We start from the raw sequence: 19346 nt of genomic DNA on the forward strand, positions 1-19346 counted from the left end.
AAATGTAAATGTTTATTTATTTTGAGAGAGAGAGAAAGAGGCAAGCAGGAGAGGAGCAGAGAGAGAGGGAGAGAGAGAGAATCCCAAACTGTGCAGAGCAGCCAGCGCAGAGCCTGATGTGGGGCTCAATCTCATGAACTGAGAAATCATGACCTGAGCCAAAATCAAGAGTCGGACATGAGGCACTACCTTTCAGGGAGTCCGTGGGAGCCAATATTGACTGGCTGCACAGTGGATGACGCAGCCCCATGAGTAATGGTGTAACAAGCATTAAATAAATGGTATTAGGGAAATGCAGAAGCAAGATCTATATTGTTTCAGTAGAAACAGGGTCTGAAGAGTATGGCATTTTAAGCCATAACAGTTGATGCCTGTTTTCTCATAGTGGGAGATATAACAGCCTGGAGCAGCACATTTGACAATAAAGAACAGGAAGAGATGGGTCCCACAAAGAATCTCCATGTGTGCTGATTGAACAATAAACATAAGTGCCACTTCCATACCCATTATTCAGAGTCTTCTCAATAATTCACTATATGTCATGTGGGCCCAGGAATTTTATATTTATAGTCAAATTGTTTAGATAGGCAGGGCTCCCCGAAGCATTTGTCAAGGGCCCCATGTGCCCTAGGGACAGTCCTGTTCTCACTTTCAGACACACTGTCTTTCTGGAGCTCACATGTGTACCCTATACCCATCATCCTCCTTCTAGTATTACCCCTATTTTCCTCTGAGAAAACACTCCACATCATCATCACTCCACATGGAATCTTATGAAACTGAATTTACCCTCCACTCTGGGGATGAAACCTCCTGACTTAGCACATCTCACTCCTCTGGCCCCAACAGTTGGTTCATGGATGGGCACATGGCCCAGCCAAAGCAAATGAGATATAGTGAGACTTGGGATTCTGGAAAGGAGATTCTGTTTCCTGCAGTATGTACAACCTAAAAGTATATAAGAGAGCTGGGTCCTCTACTGCCTTCTTGCTACCATATGAGGCCTGGCACTGAAGCCAGCAACTGAAGAGTCACAGAGAAGAGGTAGAGGGAACTGGGATATGGTGAGCTCATCTGATCTCCTGATCAAGCTACACCTGAAGCCAGACACACTTGGACCGGGAGCCAATAACGTCTCCTTTTACATGAGCAATTTTAGTTAGATTTCCTATTACTTGCAGCCAGATTAAACCCAAATGATTATCACATCTGTGAGTAGTTGCCTTTATTGCCCATATGCCAATGACTTTTTATTTATTTTTATTTTTTTAATGTTTTTATTTACTTTTTTTTTTTTTGAGAGAAAGAGACAGAGATAGAGCTCGAGCAGGGGAGGGGCAGAGAGAGAGAGGGAGACACAGAATCCAAAGCAGGCTCCAAGCTCTGACCTGTCAGCACAGAGCCCAACACAGGGTTTGAACCCACAAACAGTGAGATCATGACCTGAGCTGAAGTTGGACACTTAACCGACAGAGCCACGCAGGCACCCCATCCCAATGCCTTTTCTATTCCAATTTTTTTGGCTTCCTAACAAAATGGTATCATGAAATATCCATTATCCTCTGCCTGTTTTCTATTTCTGCCTCTTTCCTGCCCTACAACTGAGACTTCGTGACATCTACTGCAGGCTTAGTCCTCTTCCAGTTACCAAAGGGAAATTCTGCCCTAAATTGGAGAAGTCAATAACTCCAGCCCCAGGACAGACTCAACTGAATCATTTTTTTCCCATCCCATAGCCTGTCCAGCCTTTCCAGTTTATAACTAGATTCCTCACTCACCAGTCGCTAGGGTCTCAGTACGTCATGTGCCTGAGATTTTTAAACTGGAATAACCAAATAATCCAATTAACAAATGGGCAGGAAACTTGAACAGACATTTCTCCGAAGACATACAGATGGCCAACAGACACATGAAAAGATGTTCAACATCACTCATGCCTGAGGAAATGCAAATCAAAACCACCATGAGATATCACCTCATACCTGTCAGAATGGCTAAAAACAAAGTGAAACAAAATATACACAATAAGCAAGTGTTGGCAAGGATGTGGAGAAAAAGGAACCCTCTTGCACTGCTGATGGGAATGCAAACTGGTATAGCCATTGTAAAAAACATTATGGAGGTTCCTCAAAAAATTAAAAATAGAATTACCATAGCATCCAGTAATTGCACTACTGGATATTTACCCAGAGAATGTGAAAACACCAATTCAAAGAGATATGCACTCCTATGTTTATTGCAGCATTATTTACAATACCCAAATTATAGAAGCAACCTAAGCATCCATTGATAAGAGAATGGATAAAGAAGATGTGTCATATATATACAATGGAATATTATTCCTATAAAAAGAATAAAATCTTGTCATTTGCAACAACATGGATGGATCTAGAGAGTATAATGCTAAGTGAATTAAGTTGGTCAGAGAAAGACAAATACCATGTGATTTCACTGATATATGGAAATTAAGAAACAAATTTTAAAAAAAGAAACCAAAAAAGAGACTCTTAACTATAGGGAACAAACAGAGGGGATGGAGATGGAGGTATGGGTGAAATAGGTGATGGGGAATAAGAGTACACTTATTGTGCGGCCTCTGGGTGGTTCAGCTAAGCGTCCAACTCTCGATTTCAGCTCAGGTCATGATCTGGCGGTTCCTGAGTTCAAGCCTCATGTCGAGCCCCGTGCTGACTTGGGATTCTCTCTCCCCCTCTCTCTCTGCCCCTCCCCAACCTCAAAATAGATAAATAAACTTTAAAAAAATGTTTAAAGAGTACACCTTCTGTGATGACCACTGAGGAATGTATAGAATGGTTGAATCACTATATTATATACCTGAAACTAATATAACACTGTATGTTAGCTGTAACGGAATTAAAATTTTAAAGGGTTGAGAGAAAACCCTACCAACCTTGAAATCTGTACCTGTCAAATTATCCTTCACAACAGAGAAATAAGCCAAAATTGAAGAAATGTGCTGCCGGTCGATATGTCTTGCAGGAAGTATTAAGAGAGGTTCTTTGGGGTGCCTGGGTGGCTCAGTCGGTTAAGCACCAGACTTCAGCTCAGGTCACGATCTCGCATTTCGTGGGTTCAAGCCCCACATCAGGCTCTGTGCTGACAGCTCAGAGCCTGCAGCCTGCTTCAGATTCTGTGTCTCCCTCTCTTTCTCTGCCCCTCTCCCACTTGCACTCTGTCTCTCTCTCAAAAATAAATAAACCTTAAAAAAATTAAAAAAAAAAAAAAGAGAGGTTCTTTAGAGAATGACAATGGTATAGGTCAGAAACTTGAATCTACATAAAGAAAGGAAAAGCCTTTAGGAAGGAAAGAGTGAAAGTAAAAGAAAAATGTCTTATTCTTAAAAAAGTAAAAAATAAACAGGAAAACCAGAGTGACCTAATTGCCAGATTGAGGGCACAAATAAGGCCACTCTTTTTAATTTTCCACTCATTCAAATCCTTTCATGCCCTTATTTGTATAAGGGCCAAAATCTCCCTCTTTAGGCTTCCCCTGATCCCTGGATTTTCAAAGCCTAGGGAATAGTTTGGGTTTAGAGCATTGGTCCAGTTCCAATGCCACCCACAGAGAGAACTAGAAACTCTGATCAGTTCACTACATTGTTTCTCACTGCATCACCATGTCAAAGACTGGCCTCTGTTAAAGACTGGTCTCTGGGGGCTCCTGGGTGGCATCCGACTTCGACTCAGGTCGTGATCTCATGGTTCATGAGTTCCAGCCCTGCATCCGGCTCTCTGCTCTCTCACTTCAGATCTTCTGTCTCCCTCTCTCTCTGCCCCTCCCTCCTTCTTTCTCTCAAAAATAAATAAATATTAAAAAAAAAAAAAAAAAAAGACTGGTCTCTGTAGTCCCGTGGCTGCTTGTCCATTACTGATGGTTATCCTGGCTAGGCTTCTGCATAGCCCTCAGTAGTGCCTGCTTTGGGCTCCTTCAAAGCACTTATCACAATTTAAATTACATATTTGTTTGTTTACCTGCTTATTGTCTGACTCTGCCACTGTATGTAGGTTCCACTGGTGCAGTTTCCATATCTGCTTTATTTACCATCACTGTATTTGAGCAGAATTGGTGCTGAACAAGTGTCGCCTAAATCAATGTAAGAATGAAGAAATGCATACATGCATGAATGAATACATGAAATGAAGTTTCTGAAGCAATGGAGAGACAAGACGGAAGGTGGTTTCCAGAGATGGAATCTGGACCCACCCCTTTGGAGATGTTCTGAATCCTCACTGCAATATCCAGCTATTTCCCATAACGAATTAGAAAAGGCAGATAAAATGAGACTTTTTTGCCATGCTTTCCCTGTGTACTAGGATACAATGGGAAGTTCTCACTGTGGCAGTTTTAAAATATAGCCCCCGAATTCTTTGATACTCCTTTTAACTAGTGGTGGGATCTATATCCCCTCCCGTTGAGTCTGGGCTCTGTAAATGCTTGACCAATGGTAGAAATGATGTACCAGTTTCTAGGCACAGGCCTTAACCTCAGTTTCTACTTCCTGTCTTTTGGAACTCTCATTCATGAAACCCAGCCACCATGCTGTGAGGCAACCCAAGGAGCTTTGAGAAGACGTCCACATGGAGAGGAACTGGCAGCCAGCACCAACTTGCCAGCCATGTGGTGTGAGCCCTTGTGGAAATTGGTCCACAAGACTCAGTGGAGCTGTCCCAGCCAACACTGCATAAGCAAAAGTGAGCTGTCCCTCCTGAGCCCTGTTCAGATTGTAGGCTCATGAGAAAAAATACATGATTTCTGTCTCAAGCCACTATATTTTGAGTGTTTGGTTATGCAGCAGTTATAACTGGGACACTCACGAAACTTCAGCTTGTACTCTTCCATAATGTAGTTTGACTCAGTTTCCCTGTTCCATATACCAGGTCCCCTTCTGGGCCTGTATCCTTGAGAGGCAGCTTGCATCTGATCCCATCTATGGCGTGGGGAGGGGGGCTCTTTCTGTTCCCTATGTCTCCAGTCCTGAAGGAGGATTGCTTAGCCTGTGAAACTACCACCTGCCTGACCTCTCTGGCAGCCCATGCTGAGACCTTGAGTGTTTCATGGTAGACTGGCTTTGGAGCTTAGGAATGAAATGTGGGTGTCATTTTAAGCCAGTTCCCAGCCCTTTTATTCCCATGGCTGTATTCGTCAACGCTTTGGCAGAGAACTAAAGCAGAGAATTTAGCAGAACTTAGCAGAGGTGGTCTGTCGGTTGGGGAAGCTATGTACTAAGTTCAGTCACCGCATTTCTTGTCGTGCCCTGTCGCTCTGTGCGGATGCAGACTCTAGACTCGGGGGAACCATCTCTGAAGCCTCTAAATGATTCTGAAACATGTTTAGATGCCGTTTAGCCGCTTGAATGAACCAGTGACTGCCTCGTTAATCTGACAAACTGTTGCAAACAACTTGCTTGCTTCCCTCCTCCTGGCATTGGGCACCGGCAGCCTCCTTACCTTGAGGACACTTTAAATTGTAGGAGGCTAAGGAAGCTTGGTTGTGGAAGCAGACAGATGTGAATTCAAATAGCTTCATGAGGTGAACCTCTCACATTCCTGTGATCTTGGGCAGGGAATGTCACCTCCCTGATGCTAGGTTTTCACATCTGTTCATGGGGATAATGCCAATTTCAGAAAGTAGCTAGAAGGAGTCAACGAGATAAGGTACACAACCTACATTTTAGCTGGGTCTGCCAGCCCTTTGAGAATGACCCAAGATAGGTTCCAATCTCCCATTTGCCCTTTTTTGCAAGTTCATACTTAATAAGTACTCAGAACAATGTCTGTTAGAAAGTGCTAGAGAAAGTCCTGTGGATTGTATGGATCACTTTTGTGCACCTTCGACTCCAGGCTTCTGGTACGTCTGTTTGGAAAGATGGTGAGGTTCAGTGGTTAAGAGTGTGGACTCTGGGCACGAACTTTCTGCGTTTGAATCTTGGTTCCAATACTTACTCTAGGTATGATCTTGGATGAGCTAACCTCTCTGGACCTCAGTTTCCTCATCTGTAAAATGGAGATGATAATAATAACACCTGTCTGTTAAGGTTGGTATAAAGATGAGGTGAGTTCATTGTATGTAAAGCACCCAGAACATAGACCTATATAATGTTAGCTGTTACAATTCTGCACTATGTTAACCACATGTGACATCTCACCCCTTCGTTAATTCCCACACATCAACTCCCACACAAAAATCTTTTTCTGTGGGGGTGCCTGGGTGGCTCAGTTGGTTGAGTGTCCGACTCATGATTTTGGCTCAGGTCATGATCTCAAGGTTTCTGAGGTGGAGCCCTGAGGTGGGTTCTGTGCTGGCCACATGGAGCCTCCTTGGGATTCTCTCTGTCCCTCTCTCCCCTGCCCACTGCCCCTGCTCATGCTTTCTCTCTCTTTCTCTGAAAATAAATAAACTTAAAAAAAAAAAAAATGTGTGTGTCTGTGTGTGTATAGTTTCAGGGCTCTACCAAAGCATTTGGATGCAATGGGTAGAGTTGATTTTCTAAATGACTGGAAAAAAAAAATTTGCCAAGATATGCATCGATATCTAGCCTGATCATAGACACTGGAAAATTAGCAAAGCAAGAAGAGTTTTTTTCTGGGTGTGTTGTTTGTTTTTGTTTTGCTAGAAGACTTTTTTCCCACCATTCATGTAATTGATAAGACCAGCTTACCATTGGTGTCAATGCCTGTTAACAATTATACATGTAACCCAGATGTACCCTTAGAGTCTCTCACCATGGGTGATCTCAGTAAGATTGACTTGATTCCATGTTCACAGTCTATGGGTCCACAGAGCACTCTCCAAGAGTTTGAAATCTCCAGAGAGCTCACATGCTCAGTAACATGTGCTTCTAGGGGCCTGGTTCCAGCATGAATCTCTGTGACCCAGATGTGAACCACACCTGGTCCACACCTGGACACTGTGCGTCTGCCACACACCTGGGCAAATAACCACCCAAATCACAGAAAGCATTCATGGGTATAATTAGATTTTTTTTCTCAGTTGGTAAAAAATTTTAAATACACAAAAGAGCAGAACATAATCTAACAGACACCCATGCCCTCTAACTCTCAGAATTTAATGTTCTCATTTTATCATCTGCTTCATTTTATAGTATTTGCTGTTTTTAAACTAGTAGGGTTAAAAGTGAAATCTCTGTACACGTCCCTCCCCAGAGGAATTCACCATCAGGAATTTGGTGTCTGTCCTTCCAAATCGTGTTTTTATAATTTTACTGCATGTAATGTATCCATAAATGCTTATCACACTGTTTTGCGTGGACTTAAAGTGCACAAAAGGGGTGCCTGGCTGGCTCACGTAGGTAGAGTATGCAACTCTTGATCTTGGGGTTGTAAACTTGAGCCCCAAGTTGGGTGTAGAGATTACTTAAAAATGAAATCTTTAGGGGCATTTGGATGGCTCAGTCAGTTAAGTATCTGCGTTCAGCTCAGGTCATGATCTCCTGGTTTGTGGTTTCGAGGCCTGCATCTGGCTCTGTGCTGACAGCTCAGAACCTGGAGCTTCCTTTGGATTCTATGTCTCCCTCTCTCTCTGCACCCCCCTGCTTGTGCTCTCTCTCTCTCTCCCTTTCAAAAAATAAACACTAAAAAAATAAAATCTTTAAAAAATTAAATACAAATAAAATGCACAAAATGGTATTGTGTTTTATTCTCTGCAACTTGCCTTTTTATGCAATGTGTTTTGAGATCTATCTTTGATGATACATATAGATATATATTAGTATAGATATTATTATTTTTTTTAATGTTTATTTTTTTTTTTAATTTTTTGATGTTTATTCATTTTTTTGAGAGACAGACTGAGCAGGGGAGGGGCAGAGAGAGAAGGAGACCCAGAGTCGGAAGCAGGCTCCAGGCTCTGAGCTGTCAGCACAGAGCCCGATGCGGGGCTCGAACTCACGAACCGTGAGATCATGACCTGAGCCGAAGTCGGACGCTCAACCAGCTGAGCCACCCAGGCGCCCCTTAATGTTTATTTTTGAGACAGAGAGAGACCGAGCACGAATGGGGGGAGGGTCAGAGAGAGAGGGAGACACAGAATCTGAAGCAGGCTCCAGGCTCTGAGCTGTCAGCACAGAGCCTGACACGGGGCTCGAACTCACAGACCGCGAGACCATGACCTGAGGCGAAGTCAGACGCTCAACCGACTGAGCCACCCAGGCGCCCCTAGTATAGATATTAAATATTAGTTCATTTATATTAACTGGTACCTAGCATTTTATTTTAAATTCATCTACCTAAAGTACTACTTGTAGACAGCTGAGGTTTTTCGAAATTTCCTGTATTTGTTGCAAAGACCAAACATTCTTGTACATGTTTCCTGGTGCACATGTGCAAGAGTTTCTCTTTAAAAACCCAGGAGCAGAATTGCCAGGTAAAAGGGCATGTGCGTCTTGTGCTTCACTAGATAAATACTACCAAACTGCTCTGCAATTACACCGCTGCTGGCAGAGTGGGAGGGTTCCTGTACTGTAAGGAGATTTTTCTGAAGATTGGATGGGATGCAAATAAACAGAAAGTGGTTACATCAAAGAAATGCAGAGAAGTTCAAAATAACTGTTAGGTTCATCTGTGCTTAATTGTCTTCCTGCCATCCCATCTCCAAGCATACAGAGCCACGCCCATTGGGAGATTCCACCTGCTGCTTCAACTCAGATTGTTTCTAGTCACACACCATCTTGCTGACAACTTTCTCCTCCTTATTTCACTTCCAGTCCCATCTTTCTACCTCCTTCACAGGGGCAAAAAATAAGTTTTTGCTGGGGCGCCTGGCTGGCTCAGTCAGTGGAACATACGACTCTTGATCTTGGGGTTATGAGTTTGAGTCCTACATTGGGTGTGGAGATTACATTAAAAAAAAAAAAAGTGCTTCTCATTTTCTCTTGGAAAGCTATTTAATCATCCCTTGTGTTGCTTGGGGCCAGATGCTCCTGTCTCCACAATTTTACTTTCTATCTTATTAAGGTCGTTAAAAGGTTCTGACAGCAATTCCAATGTTGGGAGGACATTATCTACCTGGAAATCAGATTCTACAGGTTAAGGAATCAGTCCTACAAGGCTGCTCTTTTCCCCCATTTCAGCCTTCAGTCACAAGCCTGGGTTGTTACTGTACTTTTTTTTTTTTACTGTTTATTTTTGAGAGAGAGAGAGAGGGACAGAGTGTGAGCCGGGGAGGGGCAGATAGAGAGGGAGACACAGAATCTGAAGCAGGCTCCGAACTGTCAGCAGAGTCCGACACTCGAACTCATGAACCGTGAGATCACGACCTGAGCCCAAGTCGGATGCTTAACCAACTGAGAGACCCAGGTGCCCTGTTATTATTTGTACTTCTGACAGACTGGCTATTAATCAGAGGTTCCCACGACCTCCTCCTCAGGTTTGATTAATTTGCTAGAGCAGCTCACAGAACCAAAAGAACTGTTTTATTTACTAGATTACTGGTTTATTATAACAGGACAGCCAGGTGGAAGAGATGCACAGGGCAATGTACGGGGAAGGGGCGCGTAGCTTGCACATCCTCTCCAGGTGACCTTCTCTCCCAGTCCCCCTGTGTTCACTAACCCGGAAGCTCTCCGAACTCCATCCTGTTGGAATTTTGTGGAGGCTTCATTACAAAGGCATGTTGGATTAAATCATTGGCCACTGATGACTGAACTCAATTTCCAGGTTTTCTTCCCTGTCAGGAGGTCAGGGGGTGGGACTGAAAGTTCTAACCCTCTAATCACGTGGTTGGCTGCTCGGGCAACCAGCCCCCATCCTTAGTTGCTTTCCTAATGTCGCTTCGTTAACATAACAAAGGACACTTTATCGCTCTGGATACTTAGGAAATTCCAAAGCTTTTGGGGAGCTGTGACTCAGAAAAGGGGATAAAGATTAAATATATATTGCTTCTATAACAAATCACAATATCACAGGTGGTTTCTCAAACACAGTTCTCTCTTGTATCATTTAGGAATTGCTACATAACAAACTGCTCCAAACTTAACTGACTTAAAACAACACTATTTCTTAGGTCATGATTCTCTGCTTAGCAATTTGGGGTGGGCTCAGCTAGGTAGTATTTTGGATTTGGCTATGTTCATTCATACATTGTGGTCAGGTGGTGGCTCTGCTTCTGGGGGTGGTTGACTGTCAGCTGGGGAACAGCATTGACTTGGCCACTTGTTTTTCATACTCCAGCAGTCTAGCTTAGGCTTGTTTTCATGGTGGTGGTAGGGCTCCAAGAGTGAGAATAAAAACATGCAAGACCTGTAGAGGCTCAGGCTCAGAACTGCTACAATATTACCTCTGCCTCATTCTGTTGACTAAAGCAAGTCACAAGGCCAGTCTTGTGGAGATCCAAGGAGTGGAGAAACAGAAAGTCTTGTTTGGAGAAGCTGCAAAGTCACATTCCAATGGGCCTGGATGGGGGTGGGGGCAGGTTGGGTTCTCTGGAAAACAGACTCTGAGATCAAGATTAGCATGCAGGAAGTTATTTAGGGATTGCTCTTGGGATGGACACTTGTGGAAGAGAGAGGAAGGAACAGGATAGAGCAGAGGGAGAAGCCTGAGCTACCAATGTCAGAACAAAGGCTTCAACTGACCTCATGGGAAACTCTTCAAAGTTGTTCTGAGTTGGGGCAAGAGGACCAGGCCCCTATACTCCCAAGTTGATCAATCGTTGTATGTAGGCTGCCTCAAAAAGACAGCAGGTAAGGAAATTCCCAAAGAAGGCTTACAACTAGAGGTCATCTGCTGACAGCACTTCGAGCCGAGCAGCTAGTGGATTAAATCCTTCATTCCTAAGAGCAGGGGTGTCCCTGTGTGCAATATCAGAGTTCACAACACTACCACATCTTCCTAAGAATTCTCTTTTTTCCCCGTTATTATTAAGTAAGCTCTATGCCCAATGTGGAGCTTGAATTCACAACCTGCCCCCCAAGATCAGGAGTCAATGCTCTAGGGACTGAGCCAGCCAGGTACTCTTGTAATGCTAATTTTTGTGATAAAATGAAGCTGGTGTCTATCTTGTCAGTTCAGATGGAAGAATGAACACTGGAGGTCACATCACCCCCAGACACGGCAGGACTGGCCAGGGAATTAATAGGTCTACGCTCAATGGATGGGAATGCTTGCTCATCTTTCACAGGAAGCTGTAGGACAAGTAGTTAATCAGCACTAATGAAATCTCTAACATACAGAACAAAGATTTTCTCAGATTCCAAGTCTTTTGAGATGGAATAGACTTCTGGGGCACGAGGCAAAGCAGCACCAGAAATTATTAAGTAATACCAGCTTATATGGCCTTATGGGCCTCCAATCAACAGCGTCTACCTTTTCAGGAGACCCCTGCCCCAAAGTTTGTCCTTGAAAACCCTCACTTGCAAGCCATCAGAGGGTTCAGAACTTTTGAGCATTAGCTCCCTGTTCTCCTGGGTGGTGCCACATCAGCTGATTGCCTATCTGTGTTCAGGGCAAAAGCTCAGTGTCAGTTTTTATTGGCTTACTGCGCATCAGGTGGACAAATTCTCATTTGGTTTAGTTACAACAGTTGTCACTTGTTATATATGTATCCGTTAAACATTTGTAATCGCTTATTGAATGTGTTTCATAAGCTATGCATAGATTTTATATGAAGGTCCTTTGAGCACAGTCTTCATGGTTTCATTGCTCCCTCATCTAGGTCACCCACTGAAAACTTAAGGAATGAAGAGAAACTTTGTTTTGTTCCATCAGAAATCTAGGCGAGAATAATTTCAAACCATGCTGACAATGGAGTCATCAAATTGCTGTTAAGGTAGAGATGTGACGTCGTTCTTTGCAGTAGGAGGAGAGGGAGAGGCTAAGGTCTGGGTCATGGAGCAATGATCACTCAGAGGGGAATGAGGAAGCCAGGATGGGAATTTGGCTGGAGGATCAAGCTGTGAGAGGAAAAAGAGAATGAATGAGGCACCAAAGAATAAAGAACTAGCCCCAACAGGGCAGCCCTTGAGATCTGGGCAGATGTTTTATACCTTGAAAAGGCAAGTTGCTGTTATGGTAGAATTCCGGGGGCATCACCAAATCAGAATTTGGAGAGCTGGATGGAGAACTCTTTCCACCTGCAGCAAAGGAGAATCCTTGTGAGCACATAGAGACAACTGCTTTTTGGAAACAAAGGCATTGACCTTTATATGGAGGTTGACATGGGGACACACAGGGCAGCCAGAAAGGAGGAGATTACAGGAGAAGTGGTTAGCAGTAAGGCCTGAATGAACCATAAAATGTGAGGGCCCTCAATTTACAGTGGAGAAACCAGTTAAATGATGGGACTGAGATCACCCCACAGTTGTTGTCCATTTTTAGCTTTCCAGATCTACCCTTCACCTTCCTCTTCCTGGGAGCTGTGCCACAGAGGCTCACCTCTATGGATTATATCAACAGGAGCCTTTACTCTTTGGCTTCCTGTTGGGTTTGCCCAATGTCAGGTGCCTGCAGGAGACTAGAGGATAGGAAGGAAAGAGAAATGAGGGTATTTCTTCCCCCAAGGTCCCTTTGCACTGGGGCCATGGACTGGAGCCATTCTAGGAGACCCCTTCTACAACTTCAGCTCTTTTCACATTCCCGTAAGTATCCCCACTCCTTGCCCCTTCAGGCCTGGAGTCTTAATGCCCCCCAACTGTTGCAATCTCTGGGGTGCTTCCCCATCCCTCACTTGTTTTCCTTGACCCTTCTTGAGCCTTTATAAATTCTTTATTCTCCTTATTTCAGTTGAGTGTGCCATCTCTTTCCTAATGCAACCTTGACTTGAGCTATCTAGTTTTTTTTTTTGTTTTTTTTTAAAATTTTTTTTTCAACGTTTTTATTTATTTTTTTTGGGACAGAGAGAGACAGAGCATGAACAGGGGAGGGGCAGAGAGAGAGGGAGACACAGAATCGGAAACAGGCTCCAGGCTCTGAGCCATCAGCCCAGAGCCTGACGCGGGGCTCGAACTCCCGGACCGCGAGATCGTGACCTGGCTGAAGTCGGACGCTTAACCGACTGCGCCACCCAGGCGCCCCTTGAGCTATCTAGTTTAAAAGTTTTCATTTATAGTTGCCCCTCTTGGCTGTCCAGACTCAGAAACCCATACTTGTGCCTGGAGAATTCGCCATCATATGAGTCTTAGTAGGAAGTAGAACTCACTTCCCAATGTAGAATGTGGAGGAAGTGCTAACTCTTTGCTTTCCCAACCTCCCTTGCAACTAGGGTTTGGGCAACTAGGCTCAGGCAATCAGAGGTACGCATTAGACTTTGAATGAGGAGCAAGTGATACAAAGACCCAGGGAGAGTGGAGAATGGAGAGGCCTAATCTAGTGATGGTGGCTAGAGAAGCAACCGTCTCTGGGGCAGCCCAGGTGGTAGGGCCCATGGCAGTCCCTAGCGTCAGGTGTGGAGCTTTAGCAGGGTCAGATGGGCAAGCTGAAGGGTCTGGTACTCTGTGGTGGGGGCAGCAGGGTTCTCCCCAGACTAGCCTGTGTTTCTGCCTCTGTGGTGGCCAGGTCTGGTTCTCTAGCCTTCCCAGTGGTGCAGAGGCTTTTCGGTATCTTTTCCACAGATTTCCTTTTCTGCATAAATCTACCAGAATCAGTTTCCATTGCTTGCATTTGTGAATCCCAACTGGTGGAGGTTTCCTTGGAACCCAAGTGTGGAGCACATCCAGGCCTCACCAGGAACCAGAAAAACAGCCCTCGCCATGCTACTTGGCTCAGAGTGACCATCAATAATTGTTGCTATTGGGGCACGTGGGTGGCTCAGTCGGTTAAGTGTCCTACTTCGACTCAGATCGTGATCTCGTGGTCTGTGAGTTTGAGCCTGGCATCAGGCTCTGTGCTGACAGCTCAGAGCCTGGAGCCTCCTTCAGATTCTGGGTCTCCTTCTCTCTCTGCCCCTCCCCCACTCATGCTCTGTCTCTCTCTATCAAAAATAAATAAACATTACAAATTAAAAAAAATAATTGTTACTATTGTTATCTTCAGCAGCAGCATTTTATCATCATCATGATTCAGGGCCTTGCAGAGAGTAATCAGAGCAGATGTCTAAACTCAAACACCTGGAGGAGCCAGGCAGGCAACAGGAATAGGTGAGGTGGAGCCATGAATAAGAATACCGTGGGGCCAGGTGAGGACTATGGAACCCCGGGAGGGTGCGTGCCTGTCTAGAGGGAACAGCTACTTCTCAGCAGCAGCCTTTTTTGCCGCATGGAATGGGAGCCCAGTGATACCAGACTTTCCACTGTTTCAAGAGAAGCCAGAAATCTGGATTTTTATGGGAAGCATGATGTTTTCAGTTATCAGTAATCTAAAAAAATGCTGAATAGGCCAAACAAACCCTCCCAGGGCCATGATGGGCTGCAGATGCCAGTCTGTGTGTTCTGAATGTAAATCTCTGGGTCCAGTTGAAATTCTCAGGGAGAGAATCCAGTTGGGTCAGATTTCTTCCACTGACTCAGTTAGCTATGGCCATGATCCACTGCCCACTCAGCAGGGAACGTGGTGAAAACACTGAGAATCGGGTGTGGGCAGGAATGTGCTGAGAGAAGAGTGGGCCGGAATGTCTCTCAGAGAAGAGAGGCAGGCACGGAGGAGCTTCCCTTCCCCAAGAGTTGCTTCTCTGTGGATAACAGGGACACGGAAGGCGGATACATCAGGCATATGATAAGCTCCAGTAACTGCAAACTTAAGATACGGCTTGTTTACCTTACATAAAAATGTGTCTGAAAAAAAAAAATATGTCTGGAGGAGGCAGAACAGGGCTGGTACAAAGGCCCAGATATACCTACATGATTCCAGACTCTGTCTTCTCACACCTCCACGGTAGCACGTAGGCTTTTGTTTTCATGCTTATAGCCTCATAGTTGCAAGCTGGCTGCAGCTGTAACCATCATGACTATGTCCCAGGCAGGGAGAAAAGGAATCCAGAAGTAAGGGATGGTCCTTCTGTAAGGATTTCCCAAAAATCCCCAGCATATTTCTGCTTCCATCTCATTGGCTGGAACTGACTCACATACCCATACCTATTCACAAGGAAATTGGGAAGATGAGTACGTTGCAGCTCCAAACAATAGCAGGGTTCTATTCACTGGAAACGAGGATAGTATAAACCTTTGGTAGGCAATCAGCAGCCTCTGCCACCTCCTCTGAATATGTACTAGGTACCAGACTCTGGCTAAGCACTGGGGACTGAAAACCACAGCTTTTACAGCTGAAAGATACAGAAGTGGTTGAGAAACCCAGTGTGGCTGGGCCTGGTTCCAAAGTGAGAAAATCAGCTTCTGGTTCCTTATAGTTCCGCCAGGCCTCCCATCCTTCCTGACCCCTGCCTGGCCCTCCTGCTATCAGTGTGGCCCCACCACGGCCCAAGCATGGTGGGGAGGATGTGTGATTAACACCACTAGCAGTTTCAGGGGACACCCAAGAGACGTTCCAGAGAGAAATATGTAACTGGCACATCTGGTTTATAATGTATATTAATCCCTGACACGTAATTTGAGTAATATATGTAAAGCAAAAAGTCCAAGTGCTGATTTAGGAGCCTTATTATTACCCTGTCAGCAGAATTCATGTTCTATTTGCACAGCGCTCCGGGTCCAGCATCTCATCTAGGGCAGCAGGAAGGAGAAGGCTTTCTGACAGATGCCAGCTGATGGCGGAGACCCCTGCTGATGGCAGTGGGGCATTAGTCAAGTGCTTGGAGCTCCTGGTAGGGTTGGCAGGAGCTCATCTTGGCAAAGAGGACTGTGGAGCTAAAACAAGTTCCAGCTGGGACTAGGGACACGTCCATCCCCATCCCTCAAAGGAGGAGGGCTGGAAAACCATGGGTTTTGGGGTTCAAATCCAGTTCTGCCGTTTTCTTACCATGTGACTTTGGACAAGTTCCTTCAGTTTTCTGAACCTCAATTTCCCCATCTGTAAATGGGACTCATGACAGCACCCACCAGGAAGACTGTTATGAGACTTAAAGAAAACATTTTTGGGGGGCGCCTGGGTGGCTCAGTCAGTTAAGCATCTGACTCTTGATTTCAGCTCAGGTCATGATCTCACAGTTCATGGGGTTGAGCCCTGCGTGAGGCTCTGTGCTGACAGCATGGAGCCTGCTTGGGATTCTCTCTCTGCCTCTCTCTTTGCCCCTTCCTCATGCTCTCTCTCTCTCTCAAAAATAAATAAACATTAAAAAATATATATATATGTATGTATAAAAGAAAAAAATTTCAAAACCAAACAAACCAGGTACCGAGCATTTACTATGGGCCAGGGCAGTGTTCCCAAGTTTTACATGTATTATCTCATGGAGTCCTCACAACAACCTCATGAGATAGATACTACTATGACTTACTCCAGATTTACAGTTGAAGAAAATGAGGCACAGAGAAATGAAGAAACTTGCTCAAGGTCACGCAGCTAGTGACTGTAGAGCTGGGGTTCAAACCCAGACAGTCTGACCCCAGAGCATACTCTCTGATGTACTTTGGTAGGCTGCTACTTTATGGGAGGCACTCAGTCAAGAGCAATTCTCTACATCTCAGGGATGTTCAATAGAACTGCCGGTAATGATGCAAATGTTTTATAATTCCATGCTGTGACACATAGTGGCCGCTAGCCACAGATAGCTATTGAACATTTGAAATGTGGCTAGCTTGGGGCGCCTGGATGGCTCAGTCAGTTGAGCTTCTGACTTCAGCTCAGGTCATGATCTCAGGGTCGGTCGTGAGTTTGAGTCCCACAATTGAGCTCACTTGTTGCTGTCAGTGGGGAGCCCACTTCGGATCCTCTGTCCCCTCTCTCTGCCCTTACCCCACCCACTCTCTCTCTCAAAAATAAACATTAAAAAAAAAAAAGAAATATGGCTAACTTGACTAAGGATCTTAATTTTTTAAATTTAATTTAAACTAATTTAAATGTAAACAGTCACTTGTGGTTGGTGACCTCTGTGTTGCTCTAGGCTCCCTGCCCCCAAGCCCTGCTGGCAGAGTTTAACCCCTTACATCTGGTGGGCTGGAACCTCAGAGAGGCTCATTGGAGCCTGCCAGGTAAGGCTCCAATAATAAGGTTGCATGAACTGAACAAGGAGAGTAATAGTTCAGTCCTTTCAGTGCCAGTTAGAACATGCTCCAGCACCACCTTTCAGGATGTTGCTCCTTTAAGATGAATGGGGGCTCAAGATCCCAAACCCTTCAGAGAACCCCTTAGCAGTAAGCCCCGGGATCCCAGACAGAGCCCCAGTAAATGAGATTGTATGACAGACATGGTTCCTACCTTCCTGAAATTGGCAGTCTAGTGGGGGAAAAGATATTAAACAAATGACCACTCAATTAATTATTTAGTAACAATTAATTAAAGCCACATCTGAGTGTATGCCAATGTCACAAGTGATAAAATGGCAGTAAGAGAAAGTGCCTTGGGAATGCTCAACAGAGAGCAGTTAATTGGATATAGGGTTTTAGGAGATGGATTGGTCAGAAAAGCATCCAGAAAAAAGGAGAACCTGGAGTTTGATCTTAAAGAGTTGGAGATGCTAAGTGTGAAATGTGCAGGAAGGGCATTCCAGGCAGAAGGAAGAGCATGGGCAAAGGCACAAAGGTGTGACAGTACTTCAAGAGTTCAGATGAAAGAACATCGTGATTCAAGGGGCAGTGAGACAGGATGCGCCAGGAGATATCAGCGGTAGACCACTTTGTGAAATGTCTTGAATGTTGTGCTGAGTGGCTGCCCTTTTTCCTAGGGGTGAGAGTTTTCCCAGCAGAGGGGAGCAGTTAATTTGTTTTATTTTTATTTTTAAATGTATATTTATTTTTGAGAGAGAGAGAGAGAGAGAGAGAGAGAGTGCGTGCATGCACGGGAGCAGGACAGGGACAGAGAGAGAGGAGACAGAGAATCCCAAGCAGGCTTTGCACTGTCAGTGGAGAGCCCGACTCGGGGCTGGAAACTATGACCCTGAGATCATGATATGAGCAGAAATCAAGAGCTGGACGCTCAACCAACTGAGCCACCCAGATGCCCCAGCAGTCAATCTGTTTTAAAAGGTAGATTAGGCTGCATTGGAGAATGTGGAGCTCTGTTGTTCTCTAGCTGGGTAAAGCGTCCTTTCTGGTCTCTCCAATTCCACCTTTGGTCCCTCCAATCCATTCTCCTTACAGAGGAAGCTAGAAGAATCTTTTTTCTTCTCTTTTTTTAAGTTTTTCCCATGGTTAAAAAGCCGACATTATAAAAACACATGTGCCTTTCCCACACACCCCCTTCCCCATCCACCTCTTGCTACCCTTAGGGATTCCTCAGTGAATAACCTAAGTAGTTTCACATGTATCCTTCCAGATTTACCTATGCATGCAAATTTTCACACTTCTCTGATCCTTTTTTTTCCCCCACTTAATAGTGAGATCTCCCCACATCATTATAGAGAGGATTCTCATTTTCTCTCTTTTTTAACATAAAACTTTTGTAGGTTCACATGCAGTTATAAGAAATAATTCTGAGAGGTCTTGTGTACCATTTATCCAGTTTCCCTCAGTGGTGACCTTTTGCCAAAACCAACGTATTACGTTAACATCACCAGCGTATTAACACTGATACAGTCAACATACAGAATAGTTCCACCACCACAAAGATCTCATGTGTTGCCCTGGTATTGGCACATCTTCTTCCTCCCCACCACTTCCTCCTCATCTTTTCTTACCCTTGGTCACCATCAATCTGTTCTGCTTGTCTATAGTTCTGACATCTGAAGACTGATATACAAATGAATCATATAGCTTGAACCTTCTGGGATTGATTTTTTAACTTAACATAATTTCCTGGAGATTCATCCAGGTTGTTGCGTGTATCGTAGGCCTGTTTGTTCCTTTTCACTGCTGATCAGCATATTGTGGTATGGACATGTCATAGCTTGCTTGACCATTCACTCATTGAAAGACATCTGGGCCGTTATCAGTTTTGGGCTATTACAAATTAAACCGCTATGAACATTTGTATACAGATTTTAGCGTGAAGATTCATTTTCATTTTTCCAGGATAATTGCCCCAGAGTGCAGTTGCTGGGTTGTTTCCAGTTTCTCTGCATCTGCACCAGCATTTAGCATTGTCACTATTTTTCATTTTAGCCATTCAGATAGGCATGTAGTGATATCTCATTATAATTTTGATTTACAGTCTCCTAATGGCTAATGATGTTGAGCATATTTTCATATGCTCATTTGCCTTCTATCTATCTTGTTTGGCGAAATGTCTATTCATGTCTCTCATCTGTTTTCTAATTGGATTGTTTTTGATTTTGTTATTGTTGAGTATTGAGAGAGTTATTTATGTATTCTAGATACTACTCCC

At 44.3% G+C, this 19346-nt stretch overlaps 1 long non-coding RNA gene across 1 annotated transcript; it reads right to left on the bottom strand.

The window, feature by feature from the left end:
• Positions 1 to 11782: 11782 nt before the first annotated feature.
• LOC147582710 (uncharacterized) lies at positions 11783 to 14907 on the bottom strand. Its single transcript, XR_015249443.1, has 3 exons — positions 14810 to 14907; positions 12023 to 12109; positions 11783 to 11929 (listed from the first exon to the last, which is right to left on the bottom strand). It is a non-coding gene; the product is annotated as an uncharacterized LOC147582710 (long non-coding RNA).
• Positions 14908 to 19346: the final 4439 nt, after the last annotated feature.

Source organism: Puma concolor, chromosome A3 (assembly GCF_028749965.1).
Source record: "Puma concolor isolate L17-30 chromosome A3, mPumCon1.1.hap2, whole genome shotgun sequence".
Taxonomy (NCBI): domain Eukaryota; kingdom Metazoa; phylum Chordata; class Mammalia; order Carnivora; family Felidae; genus Puma; species Puma concolor.